General features: G+C 40.9%; 1 protein-coding gene across 4 annotated transcripts in view; it reads left to right on the forward strand.

Moving 5' to 3' along the window:
* Positions 1-8,748: 8,748 nt before the first annotated feature.
* Positions 8,749-15,461, forward strand: part of CDH11 (cadherin 11) — an 81,319-nt gene continuing 74,606 nt past the window's right edge. For 2 of the 4 annotated variants that reach the window (XM_057396592.1, XM_057396593.1), the window contains exon 1: positions 8,755-9,370. The gene's annotated coding sequence lies outside the window, so the exon portion shown is untranslated. Of the gene's footprint in view, positions 9,371-15,461 lie in introns of all 4 variants that reach the window. The other 2 variants (XM_057396590.1, XM_057396594.1) reach the window with 2 other exon arrangements.

The following is a 15,461-nucleotide window of genomic DNA, read 5'->3' on the forward strand; positions in this document are numbered from 1 at the left end:
AATAGAGAAAGACGAGGCTTTCTCCAAGTAGGTCTTAGTAAGAACCTGGATTAAGGGCTCTGAAGATCCAGAACATATGTAATTTTCTCCAATACTCCTAGGAAAAAGCCATTCAGAGGTGCAAATTATGTTAGATGCCTGTGCAAGGCATTTCTTTGTGTTGTATAACCTGAACATAGGCTGAAGAGGCATAATCTGTGTGGAAATTCACATTAGTTTCTTTTTTAAATATACAGTTTTTCTTCCTTTGTTGATTAAATTAATGGGGTTGGTGTATTGGATTTTCAGATGAATATGTTTTTCTTTTAGTTGTATTTGACAGTGTGGCAGCATAGTTTGAACATGTTTTCTACGATTTGCTAGCACCTGCAATATTTCATTCAGAAAAAAACCTGTCATTGCTTGATGCATTAAGCATCAATGTTAATCTACCTTCTGATTTTGAAAAATGGAAGGCAAAGAGTAACACAGCTATCGAATCAACAGAAGATTTGTGTTTGGTTTTTTTGTTGTTTTGTTTTTTTGTTTTTTTCCTCAAAACCTAAGAGACATCACTAGATATACAGAACAAATAACCAAAAGTATCAAATGACGAAGCAATAGAAAAGCATTATAAAAAGCTGTTTGTCTCAGTGGTGCCATAAAATACACTAGGGACAGAAATCTTGCTTTGTTAAGTACGAAAATATCAAAAATTAAACTGGCATCCAAAATGCAAGTCACATAAGAATTTTTCTACAGTAGTTTATGTGATTGTTGCTGTGACATTATTCCTCTAACAGTGGTAGTGTATTTGTAGTGGCTGTTTAACTGCATAGGTACACAGTGGGTCTCTGTGATGAGCTGAGATGTGCAGTTGAAGACTTACCAGCTAACGTGTCTTCATGAGCACTTACTGGTTGTTCGAAGGATAAAAGGTGCTTGTTCAATCTTTTCTTATGTGTGGATGTTGCAAAGCTGTTGGGGCCTGAGCTAAAGCTCACAGAAGACACGAAGCCTTTCCCAATTTCTGTAGTCATTGGACATGCCCTATTGAAATCTCCTATTTTGTCTTCCTTCAGATGTAGAACCTTAATGTTTGTACTGGTTTCTAACAGATGCCTAAATGACTTTTTTTTTTTTCTTTTTTTGTTTTCATAGAACTTTGTTAGATTGCCTGTCTAAACTTGAATTAAATACATACCTGAGCTTTGTGAAGTAAAGCCTATAATTTTCAAGCATGCCTCTCATTCACCTATTTGAGTGATTTATAACCCCTGACCTACTTGTACATGGAACTAAAATTGCCATGTAATACTGATTTTATGTTATTGTGAAATACAGGGAAAAAAAATATCACAAGACTTTAAATAATTACCTGGACTCAAACAAAATGATACCTTATTATGCATAGGATTTAAAAAAAATAATCTTGGTGATCAATGAAATTTTAAGCCACATGGCAGATTGATAGTAAAGCAGCACCATTTCATTTTTCAATAAATTTAATAACTGAGATTGTTTACTTGTTTTGTGATCGATTACTGTATGAATCATCTAATGTTTTTAGTTATGACTCATCTGACAAACTCTAAAGCCTGTTATATTTTTATCTTTTGATAAAAGCAATATTAAAGAATTATAATACTGTGGGCTTCAAATAGTCAAGCAAACAACCGATATTTCTTTTTATAACTCAACTTTTTTACTCCAGCTCATTAGAGAAACGTTATTTAGTGTTTTTTTCTGTAGCAGATAGATGTTAATGCAGTGATAGCATATCACTTGGTGTAACAGTATGTATGACTTAAAGTAGAATTTATGTCTAGAGGTTTATAATTTTGTCATTATTTTGCTGGTCTATATAGAAAAGCCTATATTTATAATTTTTTACTGAACTCTTGCAATCATGATAATGACTGATTCTCTGGAACTGTGCAACGTGGTTATTCATACAGTGGTTTAAAAATGTCTTTGATTATGACCTTGTATGGCTCAAGAAGTAGCTACCAGCTTATAGTACCTGGAACAGCATGGGGACATACCCAGAAATCACAAATAACAATCTGGAATACTTGAGGCGCATGCTGGGCAAGATTGACTATCTCAAGCTGTGGGCATTAAATGAAGAAAGATCTTTGTGCTAGATAAGCATGACTGCCTGGTGCTCATCAGTACAGAAGGGTTAGCAGCTGAGATTACAGGAACATCATTCTCCTTTAAATCTTCTTGGGCACTGTTTAGGCTATTTGCAAACTGTTGTTAGATATACCCAATATACATGTAAAGAGTATTTGTTGCAGACAGAAGTACATTCTAACAAATCAAATGTGCATTTTTAAAACAAAACACTGGAAAATGGAGGGGTGAAAAAAAAGCAAAATTCTGAAGACATAATGGATTTTTTTCTTAGGTTTTGGAAGAAGCATAATCATTAATTGTCCAGCATAACCTGCACAAAATAAATGACACTTAGAAATAGAATTAAAAGGCATAATTATTGCCAGCTATTTAGCTATGCTATGTCTTACTGTCAATGATGTGCGTATAAGCTATGCATGCTCTCTAGTAAGAGGCAGTCATTTTTTTCAAACTTGTTTTCTTAAAAAATAAATTATATAAGCTAGAAGTTCAGTACATTAGAGGAATATATTTGGAGCCCTCATCCTGCTTGATAGCCTATGTAGGCAATGACATACACACAAATGTGTGTGCTTGCACACATATGTATAAATGCGTTTCTTTTTCTTTTTTATGTACAGTGTCAGAAATAAATGTTTCATTTTTCCTAACTAAATAATACCTTGTCTAAATGAGAAATTTAATTTTTTTATCTGTATTTCTAAAAACCCATTAGCAAAAGACATTGATACATTACAAACCTCAAGATCTGACTCACCATTGAGGTCTTTTTTCCCTTTGAGTTCTTTTGCGCTTTAATGTTTGGATACTTGGTTGGAACTATAAATAGAGTTTATACATTGGTTAGCAGATCCTCTGCATACAGCATTTTTCAGTTGATGTCCTTCTGAATACTATTCTCTGACAATCTACTTCGGTACTGTGAAAACCACCCAGACAGGGCTTCACACTTGATTGGGTCAAGCCTGTAACCCAAGGCAATCAAAAGGCTGTTTCAGTGCCTCTAAAGGTTTCCCAGCCTTGAGAGAACCCTTCAGAACATAAAAACTGACTGGTCCAGTCCTGCCTGGTCTTCGGTACATCACAGTAGAGCTGAGGAAATGGGATGGTGGCCAGTATGCCGCTGCATCCTTGCTTATCACAACACTTTTTAAAACTGAATAAAATAGTCCCAAAAGATTCTGAGAACTGTAAGATGGTCTCAAAACTCAGTGAAAGAAATGCCTAATTGTCTATACTCAGTACATACCAAACCATCTCCTCAGATTTGTAAAACAATGTAGCACCTCTTATCAAAGTCTTAATGAAAACAGACCTAGCTTTAAAAGATCTCTGAAACCTAGAGAAAAATAGTCTTCTCTTCTACTGCTGCCTAAATGAAATTGGACTCGGTTCTGTTGTCTATTGTGGGTAGGCAGGTGCTTATACTGTGTTCTGAGTCTGGCCACTTGGGTTTGGCTGAAGATGAGGATTTTCATTTTCATCATGAAAACAAGTTAAAATGTGAAATGTCATCAAGGCCAGACTCCATCTGCAGATGAATGAGAAGAGATTTGTCTCAGTCTGCTGTGGGAATGAGACCTTTTTTTGTATTGAACAGGGAAAAGAAAACAAGACCAAAATACCAGTTCCTTCTTGATATACAAGGCATTTCAGTCCTGTATTTGAAAGTGCCACCTTGGGCACCACTTGGAATAGGTGATTCATACTGATGATTTATCGGTGTAGGTAGTGCACTCATAAGAAGCTCCATGTGCATATCTGAAATTTAAAAAAATGCCACTACCTCCAAACCTTGCATAGCATGGTTTATAGAATTGTATTTCTGTAGTTCAGTTTGTTTTTTACTGTATTCTTCTTCCCATTTCAAAATTTCCTTTTGTCTCTGGGTTTCAATGTTTCGAGTATAATGCAGTTGAGAAAAATAAAGCCAAAGAAAGATTTTTGCATTGCTAACTTTGTGGAAATAATTTCTGTATCAGTTGCTTTGTGTAGAATTTTTTTAACCTCAGTGGTTTTGCCTTTTTTTAACCTTTCTCTCAGATAAGCACTTGCTGTTATATTTCTACAGGTAAGACATTTGTTATTGGAAAAACAGCTTTAGATTGTAGCTGCTTTGAGCTGTCCATTCTTCATTGTGTAAAACAAGATACATGCTTCTGTTAAGCTATACTCTTCTTACACACTTGTCTTCTCACTGTGCTGGTATGGTGGCTTAATTAGTTTTCCCTTTTTTTAGAGTAATTAAGAACAATTTTTTTTTTGTCTCCTTCAATCCTGCTTCAATCCTGCTCACCCTCACATTTTCACATAGGAATCAAACTTTATTTCACTAGCAAAATAACACTGAAACTGAAGGGCATTTTGGACAAAAGCCTTGTTCAGACTATGTGGAATACTCTTTATAATAAACCTCTTCTCTTTCACTGTCTCTCTTGCTTCTTACTGAACTCCCAGCTCCTGCAGATAGCACTATGCTGTTCATGAGCCTTTTAAGTCCCTAATACTTTCCAGGTGAGAAGAAAAGTGAAGGAAATTGCAGGTCTGTTAAAGGTAGCAGAGAAGGAGGAGAGTCTGCTGGAAGCCATGTGTCTTTAGGGCCTGGAGAAAACAGGGTCAAAAGATGGAAATAAGTTTATTCTTTCATACTTATGCGTAGATATGTCCAAGCTATTGAGTAAATGAAACATTGATAAATTCTTTTAAATTGTGAAAGGCTTTTTGGAGTTCAGTTTCTGAAATGCACAGTTCAAGTTTTTTCATCCACTCTAATACAAATGTCTGGCTTAAACTTATACCTGATGATGCTTATTTCATGAACTCAGTTGCAATGTTTGCTAGAACAATGATTCAATTAGAAGTGCATGTACCCCTTCAAATGCTTAGAAAACAAATAAGCCAGCTTATTTGCAAATGATAAATGGGTTAACTTACCAAGCAATGAGCAGAATTTTAACAAACTTCAGATTCTGTAAGCCCACAGTAGATAAAGAAGCCTTTTCTTAGGTTCTTCAGATTTGTTATCACAGATGTTCTTAACCTAAATATATGGATATGCAAAACCAAATAATGTTTAAAATACGTATAAACTTCCTTTGTTTATGTCTGACACTGATTTCATTCTGACACCAGGTTTTAAACAGCTGTAAATGCTAACTCTAGACCTTGAGGTACTCCCCTGCTGTTCTGCCATGACTTCCATGCCAGCAGGATAGCTAAGGCCTGCTTTTTTGGTTTGCATCTAACATTTTGTGAAGAGATGTGGCAACTATATTTAGAAAGATTTCCCACTAGTTAATCTGATACTGTCCACATTGAATTTACATTGGTTTCAACATGCCATTCATCTAGCCTAAGGTTTCATAGATGAAGAATCACCAACCAGTAAAAAGTCTGCAAAGCAGAAATTTGCAGTAGGTTATCCTCTTTTCCTTGCTGGGACACAATGCTCCTGAGCTTGGAGCAGGTGATCCTTGAATATCAACCTGTATTCTTGGCCTCCCTATCCTCTAAGTCTTTATTCCACAGAACCTTACTAAGCAGGTTCCTGAAGAGGCCGAAGTCTGCTTTCTTGAAGTCCAGGGCAGTGAGCATGCTGCACGCTCTTCTCACTGCCTTTAGGACCTCGACCTCGACCATCTTATGATCACTGCACCCAAGGCTGCCCTGGAGCACCACATTCCCCACCAGCCTCTCTCTGTTGGTGAGCACGAGGTCAAGCATAGCACCTCTCCTTGTCAGCTGCTCTATTACTTGCCAGAGGAAGTTGTCTTCCACACAATAGAGGAACCTCCTGGATTGCTTGTGCGGGGCCGTACATACTCCATTTTAAATGGCTTAAGGTAGGTGAAATTAATTTCCCAGTGGTTATTCATGTAATCAGACTTGGGAGTTAGCCAGAGGTGCAAACACATAGGTTTCAGCAGGAGATTTGCTGTAATTTTGTTTGCAGATAAGGACTATTTGTCTATAGAACCTATAGGAAGATGAACAAATGAGAGAAAATTAATAGCAGAATCTGATTTGTTTACACCAAGATTTCAATACAGAAAGAAGGGATGAAACGAGCCACTCACCAGATCAGACGTTACTACACTCATTTGTTAATGTGCCTCCTTGAATGGAACTAATGAAACCTTTCATTATAGATCAATACTCTCTTTGACTAGAGAATATTATGGGTACTTATTGTATATGCTTAATTAGATTGAAATTGCTTTTGCATTTCCTTTATATTCAAAAAAATCTGATCTCAGCAGTTTAAAAAGGGAATTAAAAAAGTCATCCCCTCCATTGTGCTGCTAAAGCCAGCAAGAGAAGGGAAAATGGAAAAAAAATCCTCAGCCAGCTGCCCAGCCCTGGCCCTTCAGCTTGGTGGCAATTTTGGCAGAGATGCACTAAGCAGTACTCACTGCAGTGTATCCATAAAGAAAACAAATGGTAATTCTCATGCTATCATCACAGGAGATTGATGGTGTCCATTAAAGACAATAGGCTTGGACTGGGACTCTATGGAACTATTTTGAGATATATTTCCCTTCCTCTCACGTTTTCTGTCCAAACCCAATTTCTTGACAAAACTGTTCCAAATTAATGTACATCACCTTCCTTCCTCAGCTACGTCTTCCCCTAAACATTCTGGAGTGATCTTTTACATGTTTTATTTCTCAATGGCAATTTATTACTCCTTGAATTTTCTATAAAAAAAAGAATCCTAAAACTAGTTTTCTTAGCACCACATCCTTACTCCTATCAAAGTGAAGCACTTCGTATTTCAAAACCAATTAATTAGTGGTCTTGTTACCTCATGCTTTTAGCTCAGCCCAGCATGTTTCTGAGTTTGCTTATTGTTTTCCCATGTCTGTTCCAAACTCTAAGTCCACGCCAGGGCTGCTCTGCTGGTTACTTGCCTGTCTTATGCTCAGCTCACTGGGTCCTGGTGAGGAACTGGGTGCTGCTCAGTGTTCTGGGTTACTTTGCCCTGCATTCACCTTGAAGCCCTTCCACCCTGAGCCCTTTCACTTCATGGTACATGCACACCATTCCCTGCTACATCTGTGAGTCAAATTGTGAGCCCTCAACTGCTTTCTGAAGCGTATTTTAGCCTTAAATTCTTCAAGGTCCCCAGCTCTGCAGCTAGAACACTCCTGCTTTTTCCCTAGGGCTGACATCAGACAGGACTGGGGTGGTTTAGCTGGAGAAAAGGAAGCCCAGGGGAGACCTTATTGTGCTCTACAACTGCCTGAAAGGAGATTGTAGCAAGCTGGGAGTGGGTCACTTTTCTCACATAACAAATGATAGGACAAGAGGAAATGGCCTCAAGTTGTGCCAGGGGAGGTTTAGGCTGGATGTTAGGAAAAATTTCTTCACCTAAAGGGGTGCCAAGTACTGGAACCACTGCCCAGGGAAGTGGTTGAGTCACCATCCCTGGAGGTGTTTAAAAGATGTGTAGTATTTAGGGACATGGTTTAGTGGTAGATGTGGCAGTGCTATGTTAATGGTTGGACTTGATGCGCTTGAAGGTATTTTCCAACCTGAACTATTCTATGATTCTATGACTTGCTACCATGCTATGCTAAGTTCAGTGTCCCTTGGCCTGCAAGAATGCACTGTTTATCGGTTTTCCTCCTCCTAGATTCTTTGTTTGTACAGTGGCAGCTTTTGTGCCAATTATTTTTTTTCTTTGCCTGGAGTTATTGGCAGAGCTAATTAACCACAGAATATAAAAGCCTTGTTCTTTGGGGCTGAGTTATGTGGTCACAGAGCAGTGTGAGTGCTGCCTTGTGGAGTGGGACATGAGCAGTCAGGTGGGTTGCCTGAGGATGGGCAGATTATCTCTACAAAGGGTTACCTAGTTATTTCCAACAGCAAATGCAATCCATATTTTTGAGGGGCTGCACACTGCCTCCTTCTTTTCTCTCTCCGCAGTGCTCCACAGCTCGGCAGATGGCACTGACTATGCAGACAGCCACCTTAGAGCATGCAGGTCTTGGCCACTGTGGGGAAAGCTGGTGGGTGAGAGGGGACTTAGCAAGCTCAGGTGTGCCTGTGTGGGCATGACATGAGGGCACTGCATGGTACTTCTTGGTTTGGATAGGTACATTGACTCAGGGCACTTCTCCCTGGGCTCATAGAGATGAACCCTGCGTGAGAATTAATTTTTGCTGGAGGTTTCACTTTAGGTAATGAAAACACAGAGAGTGAGAATGGCAGCCCCTAGCCCATGTGTGTTTTGGAAAGAAAAGCATCACCCCGTCCACCCAAGTGGTAGGGCAACCTGCGGAGGCAGAAGACTGGCCTCTGTGCTGCACCCGACCAGGATTTTCCACATCCAGAAATGCCTGGGGAACTTATTCTGTTTTCTTTTCTTTTCTTTTCTTTTCTTTTTCCTTTTTTTTTTTTTTTTTTCCCCTCTGTACAAATGTCTGCTTATGACAGGACACAGGAGCGGATTCGGTATAAAACGCTCCTGCTGTTTGCGCAGCTCAGACGGTTTCCCTGGCGGTGCTCCGCGGTGGGGGTAGCCCCGCGCAGGAGCCCTCCTGCAGCGGCGGTGGTACGGCTGCCCGTGCCCGGGGCTTTCGTCGGGGTTCCAGCCTCTCCCCTCGCCGCCGCCGTCGTGGGGTGGTCCTGAGCTGCCCGCAGAGAAGCGGCGCCAGGGAAGGGACTGGGCATTGCTGCCGGCAGCCCGCGGGCAGCAGGACGCGTTTCCCCGTGTCCCCGCAGACGTGTGTGTGGGTGCCCGGGAGCGGTGGTGCAGGACCGGCTCGTGGGGCGGGGACGCCGAACGCTTCTCATCGCCGGGACTTGGGGGTGCAGAGAGAGCCCCGGGCTCCTCAACCCCTCGGTTTGTCCTCCCAAACGCAGCTTCTTCCCCGCAGGCATCAGAGGTCACTCGGGACTCTGGCCCCTGCGGGAGGGCAGGCTCTGGGGTCTGCTTTCCTTTGGGGTGGGGGGAAGGGAGAAGAAAATAGAGAAGCAACAGCCTCCAGCTTTTCCCTTCCTCTAATCTTGCTTCACTCCCCCTTGCTCCCTCTCCCTCCCTCTCTCCTTTCCTTTCCCCTTTCCCCTCCCTCCCTCTTTCTAATTCCTGCCACTAGCTCAGAGCCTCATTCAGCAGCCGCTGCCCGTGGAGTGTAATAGGCTGAAGATGCTGCCGTGTCTGCTCAGTGTCTAGTTCTGAATGGGACTTGCCTCCTCTCCTCCGGAGGTGGCTAAGGGAAGCAGCCAGCCCCCTCTGGACCGGCAGGTAAGCAGCAGCAGCAGCCGGCAGCCTCGGGGAGCAGCGGGATACGGTGGCCCCAGACTCATTTGGGGGGAGCGGGGCGCGCTGCTGCCGGGCGAGGCAGCAGCGAAGGGAAAGACAAGGAGCAGGAGCGGGGCTGCTGGGGAATGGTCCTTCGCTGCAGCTCAGAGCAAGAGGACCGAGCGGAGAATACGTGTGTGCACAGCCGAAACTTGACAGCAGCCGCGGGGCTGGGGCTGGGTAAGGGGTGCCGACCCGGGGGTGCGGGCTCGGCTGTGTCTGGGAGCAGAGCAGCGAGGTGGTCTCCGCACAGGCTGAAAGGGAACACTGTGGAAAACGGTAGCATTGTTTTTAAAAATTCCGTTCGTGCTCGGGGAAGGGGGCGGACCAGCATTTGTCCGTTTTAAAATGTTCCTCCGGATAAAGCAGATACTGAAACCCCCCAGCTGAAAATCTTTTACTCGCACTGTAGCTCCCAGGCATGAAATGGATATTGAGAAATTATGAGTGCGTGAAATGAAGGATGCTCTATCCGGAATAAAAAAGGGGAAAGACTTTGATTTATATGTTATGGAGGTTTTTCGTGTTGTTTTTTTTGTTTGTTTGTGTTTTTTTTTTTTTTTTTTTGGGGGGGTGTGGTGTGGTGTGTGTGTTTTTTGTTGTTGTTGTTGTTTGTTTTTGTTTGTTTGTTTTTTTCTTTAATTTTATTTTGCTTGCTGTCTTTCAAGTGCATTACTATTCACAAGGTACCAAAATGGTATCTGTCTCTAATATGGGCTAGTCCAAAAAACATTAGACTCTTGGGTGATACATGCATAAGCACATCTCCAAGAAAGGTAAAATAGATCAGGCTGCAGGTCTCCATAAATACCATTAACTTTTAGAATAAAAGTGCTTCCTGTGCAGTCCTTCGGGAGCACATATAGCAGTCTGACATCATGATACAAATGCCTGTACCTTTTACAGAAGTCCCCCTTGATTGTCTACTCTTTTAAATATTCATTTAGTGAGGAGAGAACCAGTGTATGCTAGGAGATCTTTGTACCATTGCTACAAAGGACAGTGTGGCTGTGTAACACAGTATTTACCTACCGAGATATCTGTGACAAAGGAACCTCTTTAGCAAATGAGGTCACTAATTCAGAAACTGGCTCTTTATGAGGAGAATGCTCATTTCTTTTTCACATTCCAGTGACTAGTAACTCACTGGGAAAGACTTTCTTCCTGTTGATTTGTGATGGTGATACAAAAAGAATTTCACAGACTCCGCACCCCTCTATTAAGATATTAAATATTATTAATTATTTAATAATGAAACTATTGAATGAGAAAATCAGTAACAGATTCAGAAGCAGGGAAGCACACACTCAGACATTACTGAATGTCCATCTCTTTTCCCCTCATTGCTTTTATGCTTGCTTCAGTGTTTCCAAAGTCTCTGTGATTCTCCAGGTACTTTGTTCTTTTTCTGTAGTTGCTGGTGTATGCCAATAAATAAATTTGCTTTCAGTGTAGGAATTCTGTAATAATTAATTTGACATCTGCCTCAGTCAGGTCTGTCCACTGAGATTTAGAACACAAATCGATGACTGTACTTAGCCCTTTGGATGATTTTATATGGAGAGATATATAGAAGTATATGGAAATGGAATTGCAGATGTTGCTTATGAACAGCATTTTCATAGCTGAGTGGTGCAATTCGTGTTGTTGGGTGAGAGCAGTAAGGACTGTAAAGAGACTGAGAGCAGAAGGTCTGATTTGAGCTTCATACCTTAGCATGCAAAACATTCTTCTAGCATATTTCTTAGTCCACTACACTCTAGAAAACAGAAGTTTCTGGGTGTCTCTCCTCTTGGAGAAGAATTAAGAACAACATCTTCAATAAAAGAATTGGAAATTCTTCAGGAAAATTGCCTACAAAGCATCTTTCTTCTGTAGGCTTTGTTCTTAGGCCCTGGAATAAGATACGGTTTTGGGTTCTTTTTTTCACCTCAGCCTTGCACTGGAGCATCAGAGAGTGAGCATGGACAGAGAATGCTATTTATAGACTTCTCTACATCAGCTTTAGTTTTGCTAAAATTTTAAGTGTTGCCTGTCCAAAAAAAATCACTAGGGAGTAGATTACTTCGAAATTCTGCTACAATAGGGTATGTCAAGAGATGGGACAAGTCATTGCGATTTTATCATCAGCAGTTTCAGAAGGAAATATGTGTGAAAATGTTTGATTGAGAGACTGGACAACTAAATGCATTTTTCTTTTGCATAACAGTGAGGGGAAACTACAAAGATTAGGATGACTTGTGTAATTTATTTGATCAAATGCTTTAAAATACATAATGTGATTTCAGCTTCAATTAATATGCTATTCTGACACCATTATTTGATGTATTTAATGTAATGTAATAAACATGTAAAGTTTGGAGTTCCCGTAGACTAACAATTGTTTTCTGCAGATGCTGTAACTGAACAAAGCTTAACTTGAGAAACAAATATTTTATTGCTATGATTTCCACAGTAGAAGTTATTTCTAGCTCAGATATTATAGAAATTAAAAGTGAATTCCAACTTGAGACTAGTGTCTCCCCTTTTTGGTGATCATCCTTAATCGTTTCTGAATCCATTTTGTGAGCTGCATGCTTAGCGAAATATCTTCAGTGTGTGAGAAGCAGAGGTCTCATCTGGAATCAATTAATTTGAAGCAGTTTAGCAACATACTTTCTAGACTTGTTTGCCTGAGTTTTCCTATGAACATTTTAAGCTAAAAATCTGTGTATAATTTCCTATGCTATACTTCTCTTTTTGTCTAATAACACTTCAGTTGTCCCTTTGTTGGGACCAAGCCAAAGCTTTGGGAAAACAGTTGAAAAATGGCCACAAATTTAAACGTAGTTTGGATGAAGCACTTTGTCCATGTGAATTAAGAGGTTTTACTTTACACTTACGTATTATCTTTTCATGTTATATCCTTATATTTTACTTTATCTCTTACCAGAAAAGGAGCAATGTGGTCATGTACTCTACAACTCTTTTACAGTATTTCAGGGGAAAATATAGTCCTGTTTTTGGGTTCTGATGCTGAAGACTCTGATACTCCTAGGTTGGGAAATTATTGACTCATTTAAGTGCAAGCCTGCCTATGCCAGATTAGTAAACCCATTCATTCTCTTTTCCTGTGTAAGGATGGACTTTCGAATCATTTAAATACCACCGAAAGGTGGCAAATTTGCTCACGACGCTCCCAGAGGAGAGGTTTTTACTCAGGAGTCGGGATTGGTGAAAGCCGTTCTGCCGGTGTTGAGTTTACTGCTATGGCTCCGCTTTGCCCAATGGGTCTGTTGAAGGCGGCCTGAGGAATGGCCGGCAGCGGAGCGGCCGCGGACTGGAGGGGTGCTCTGCGGCGCTCGGCGAGGTGGCGGCCGGTCGGTCACTAGAGGGCACTGACGCTCTTCGCCGCCGGCCCCGCCACTTCGGTCCCTGTGAAAAACCGTTTTGTTACCACCAGCGTCGCAGGCCCTCTCAGGGGAGACAGGATTCAATCTCTCTGTGGTGCGGGCTAATGCTCGGGCAGTTTGTCAGGATTAGCATCGTTCTAGTCGGTGGATCGCGCTACCTTCGGCGTCGTGTTACCGCCTTGTGGAGTTTTGGAATCCTGTAACTTCAGGTTAGCTGAAGAGTGCCACAGCCATAGTCTAGCTGTAAACTAAACACCACTCAGTCCTCTCAGTGGCAGGGGTTTGTATGGAGTTTACTATCTCTTTCTTCCTTTTTCAAAGGCAGTGTCAGCTCCTGCTATGCTAAGAGAAAGAATTTAAAGACAGAAACAGTATGTCAAAGCAAAAAATACGTCTTCCAAAATATTGTCATGCTTGATAGGTGTTATAAAGACATCCTTGAAAGAAAAAGATCCCAAACATATTAAGCCAAATTGGTCTAATTTTGCCCATACACTGACATCTAGGTCAATGGAACTTAGAACTGAAGAACTGAGAAAAGTAGACTGGTCCAAATCATTTCTGTATATCCTGTAGCACTTTGGAATAGAAAAGATGTTGTTACAACCTATCCTTGGAAATGCTGACCAAAAAGGACGTACGTGACACTTATAAATGTTAAATGGTTGCAGGCTTGGAAGGAGTCTCATTTCCACCTGCCCTCTTCTGATGTTCTTCCCTAGACATCTGTTTTGGGGTACTGCTAATGGCAGGATGCTGGACTGCACAGGTTTTTGATTTAACTCATAGACTAGTTGAATTCCTGTGTATAAGAAATATATACTATAAATAACAGAGTGCAGATTGTTATAATATTGTCCTGTATCTCTGGCAGATACGCAGCCAGAGAAACTAATGCGTCTAATAGACATTGTTGTCAATGGCAGTGCCCCAAAGATGGGCAACACAGTGCTGTAATAGCTGTATAAGTTTCTGTCAATCACAGGATTTAGGATAGTAATTAAGAACTATCATAAAGTAACAGCTCTTGCTGAGAAATCAACTACTGAAGTGGAAAATGAGTGCTGCTATGCTGCGGAGCACTGTGTTGCAAAGAGCAGTCCAAGACCCCTTAACTGCATCCTCTGTGCTCCAGGGCAGGGAAAAATCCCTTAAACTGTTAGATGTGCCCAAGGTGGATGCAGAAGTTGGAGCTGGCAGTCATGTTCAAGGTCCCCCAGAGAACATTACACATGGCTGGGACATTAGCAGTGCCTTGCAAACCAGCAGGAATTCAGAGGCAAATATCTGGAGCAGCCAGGCCTGCTGCTGAGCAGTGTCCGTGGGGAAGGTGACATTATGGTTAATTTTGCCTGACAAAGACATGAGGCTTTCTTCCATAACTGCTTGGGTGGTGCAGTGGTTTTCTGGCATCCCAGTCCTGCTGAGTTCTGTGCACATCATGAGCCATAATTTATCTCTGAAATTTTAAAGTGCTGGCTTAAGCAAATTCTAAGGGGCTTTGTGTGTTCTCTCCAAAGTTTGGCAATGAATAGAAACCCTTCCCCTTCTGAATCAGCAAGAGCTCATCAGAACTCCTAATTGTAACGCAATGGCAGGCAGAGTTGGAGTAGTAGAAATCAATATAAACGGATTATAAGAAAAAGACCAAGGAACAGAATATAAATGAGTAGCCAGGATTTTCCAGAGTGATTGGTGAACAATGAAGCAATAGGTTCAAATGGTCATTTAATTGTTCATCTACAGACTGTAGCCACATTGTAGATAAATTAACATAAAATGCAGTTGTGGATCATCAAGTATTATAAAGTGGGCAAGATTGAACAGAACTTTGATACATGAATGTATGATGTAGGGAGTACCCATCTACTCAGTAATTACACTTAATCTTTCCTTTAATTTTGTTAGCATGGTTTGACACTGTTCCAGAGTTCCCAAAGATGGTGTGGACACACTGGCCCACACAAGCAAAGACTGGAGTCATAAGTAGAAGAACTTCTATTCAGTAACCCTTTAAAACACAATTCACAGAATTTCCATGTTTCTGAGCTTCATAGCACCACATTTAGGTCCTTTATGTTTGAATCGTGCAACAGGTTTTCCTGCCCTACCAGCACACATCAGCAGTACTTCATAGCTTGAAAACAGCCTGGCTTACATGGCTGTGTGCAGGGTTATTCTTTTCACATAAGCTCCTAATCACACAGGGTTTGTGCTAGCTTGATATACCAAAAAGTTCCTTAACTTGATGTCAGTCCCATTGCAGAGCTGCTTCTTCTACACTGCATTTCAGCACTCTTTCTTTTATGAAGTGCAATCATCAGATATTCCATATGGAAACATTACGTTTAAGAATAAGCCAGTGCTGTATAAACCCTGGTTCTACATAATTTTATCCCAGTGAGGCTTCTGATATATATATTTAAGTAAAATAAAACTTCAGAAACATATTAATTGGTCTCAGTGGTTAAGTTAAATAGTTAAATACATGCATACATATCATTCTGCCAAGGATAAGTCATTAGTTCAGTATAAACCAGAAATGATAGCTCTATTTGAATCAGGAGACTAAACCCTATTTCCATTAATGCTAACTGTTTCATTAATATATGCATGTGTCGGCATTAAGTCACAAATTTAAA

This window comes from Pezoporus wallicus, unplaced genomic scaffold (genome assembly GCF_028554395.1).
Source record: "Pezoporus wallicus isolate ANWC-B61680 ecotype Strahan unplaced genomic scaffold, APGP_CSIRO_Pwel_v1 contig_3820, whole genome shotgun sequence".
Taxonomy (NCBI): domain Eukaryota; kingdom Metazoa; phylum Chordata; class Aves; order Psittaciformes; family Psittacidae; genus Pezoporus; species Pezoporus wallicus.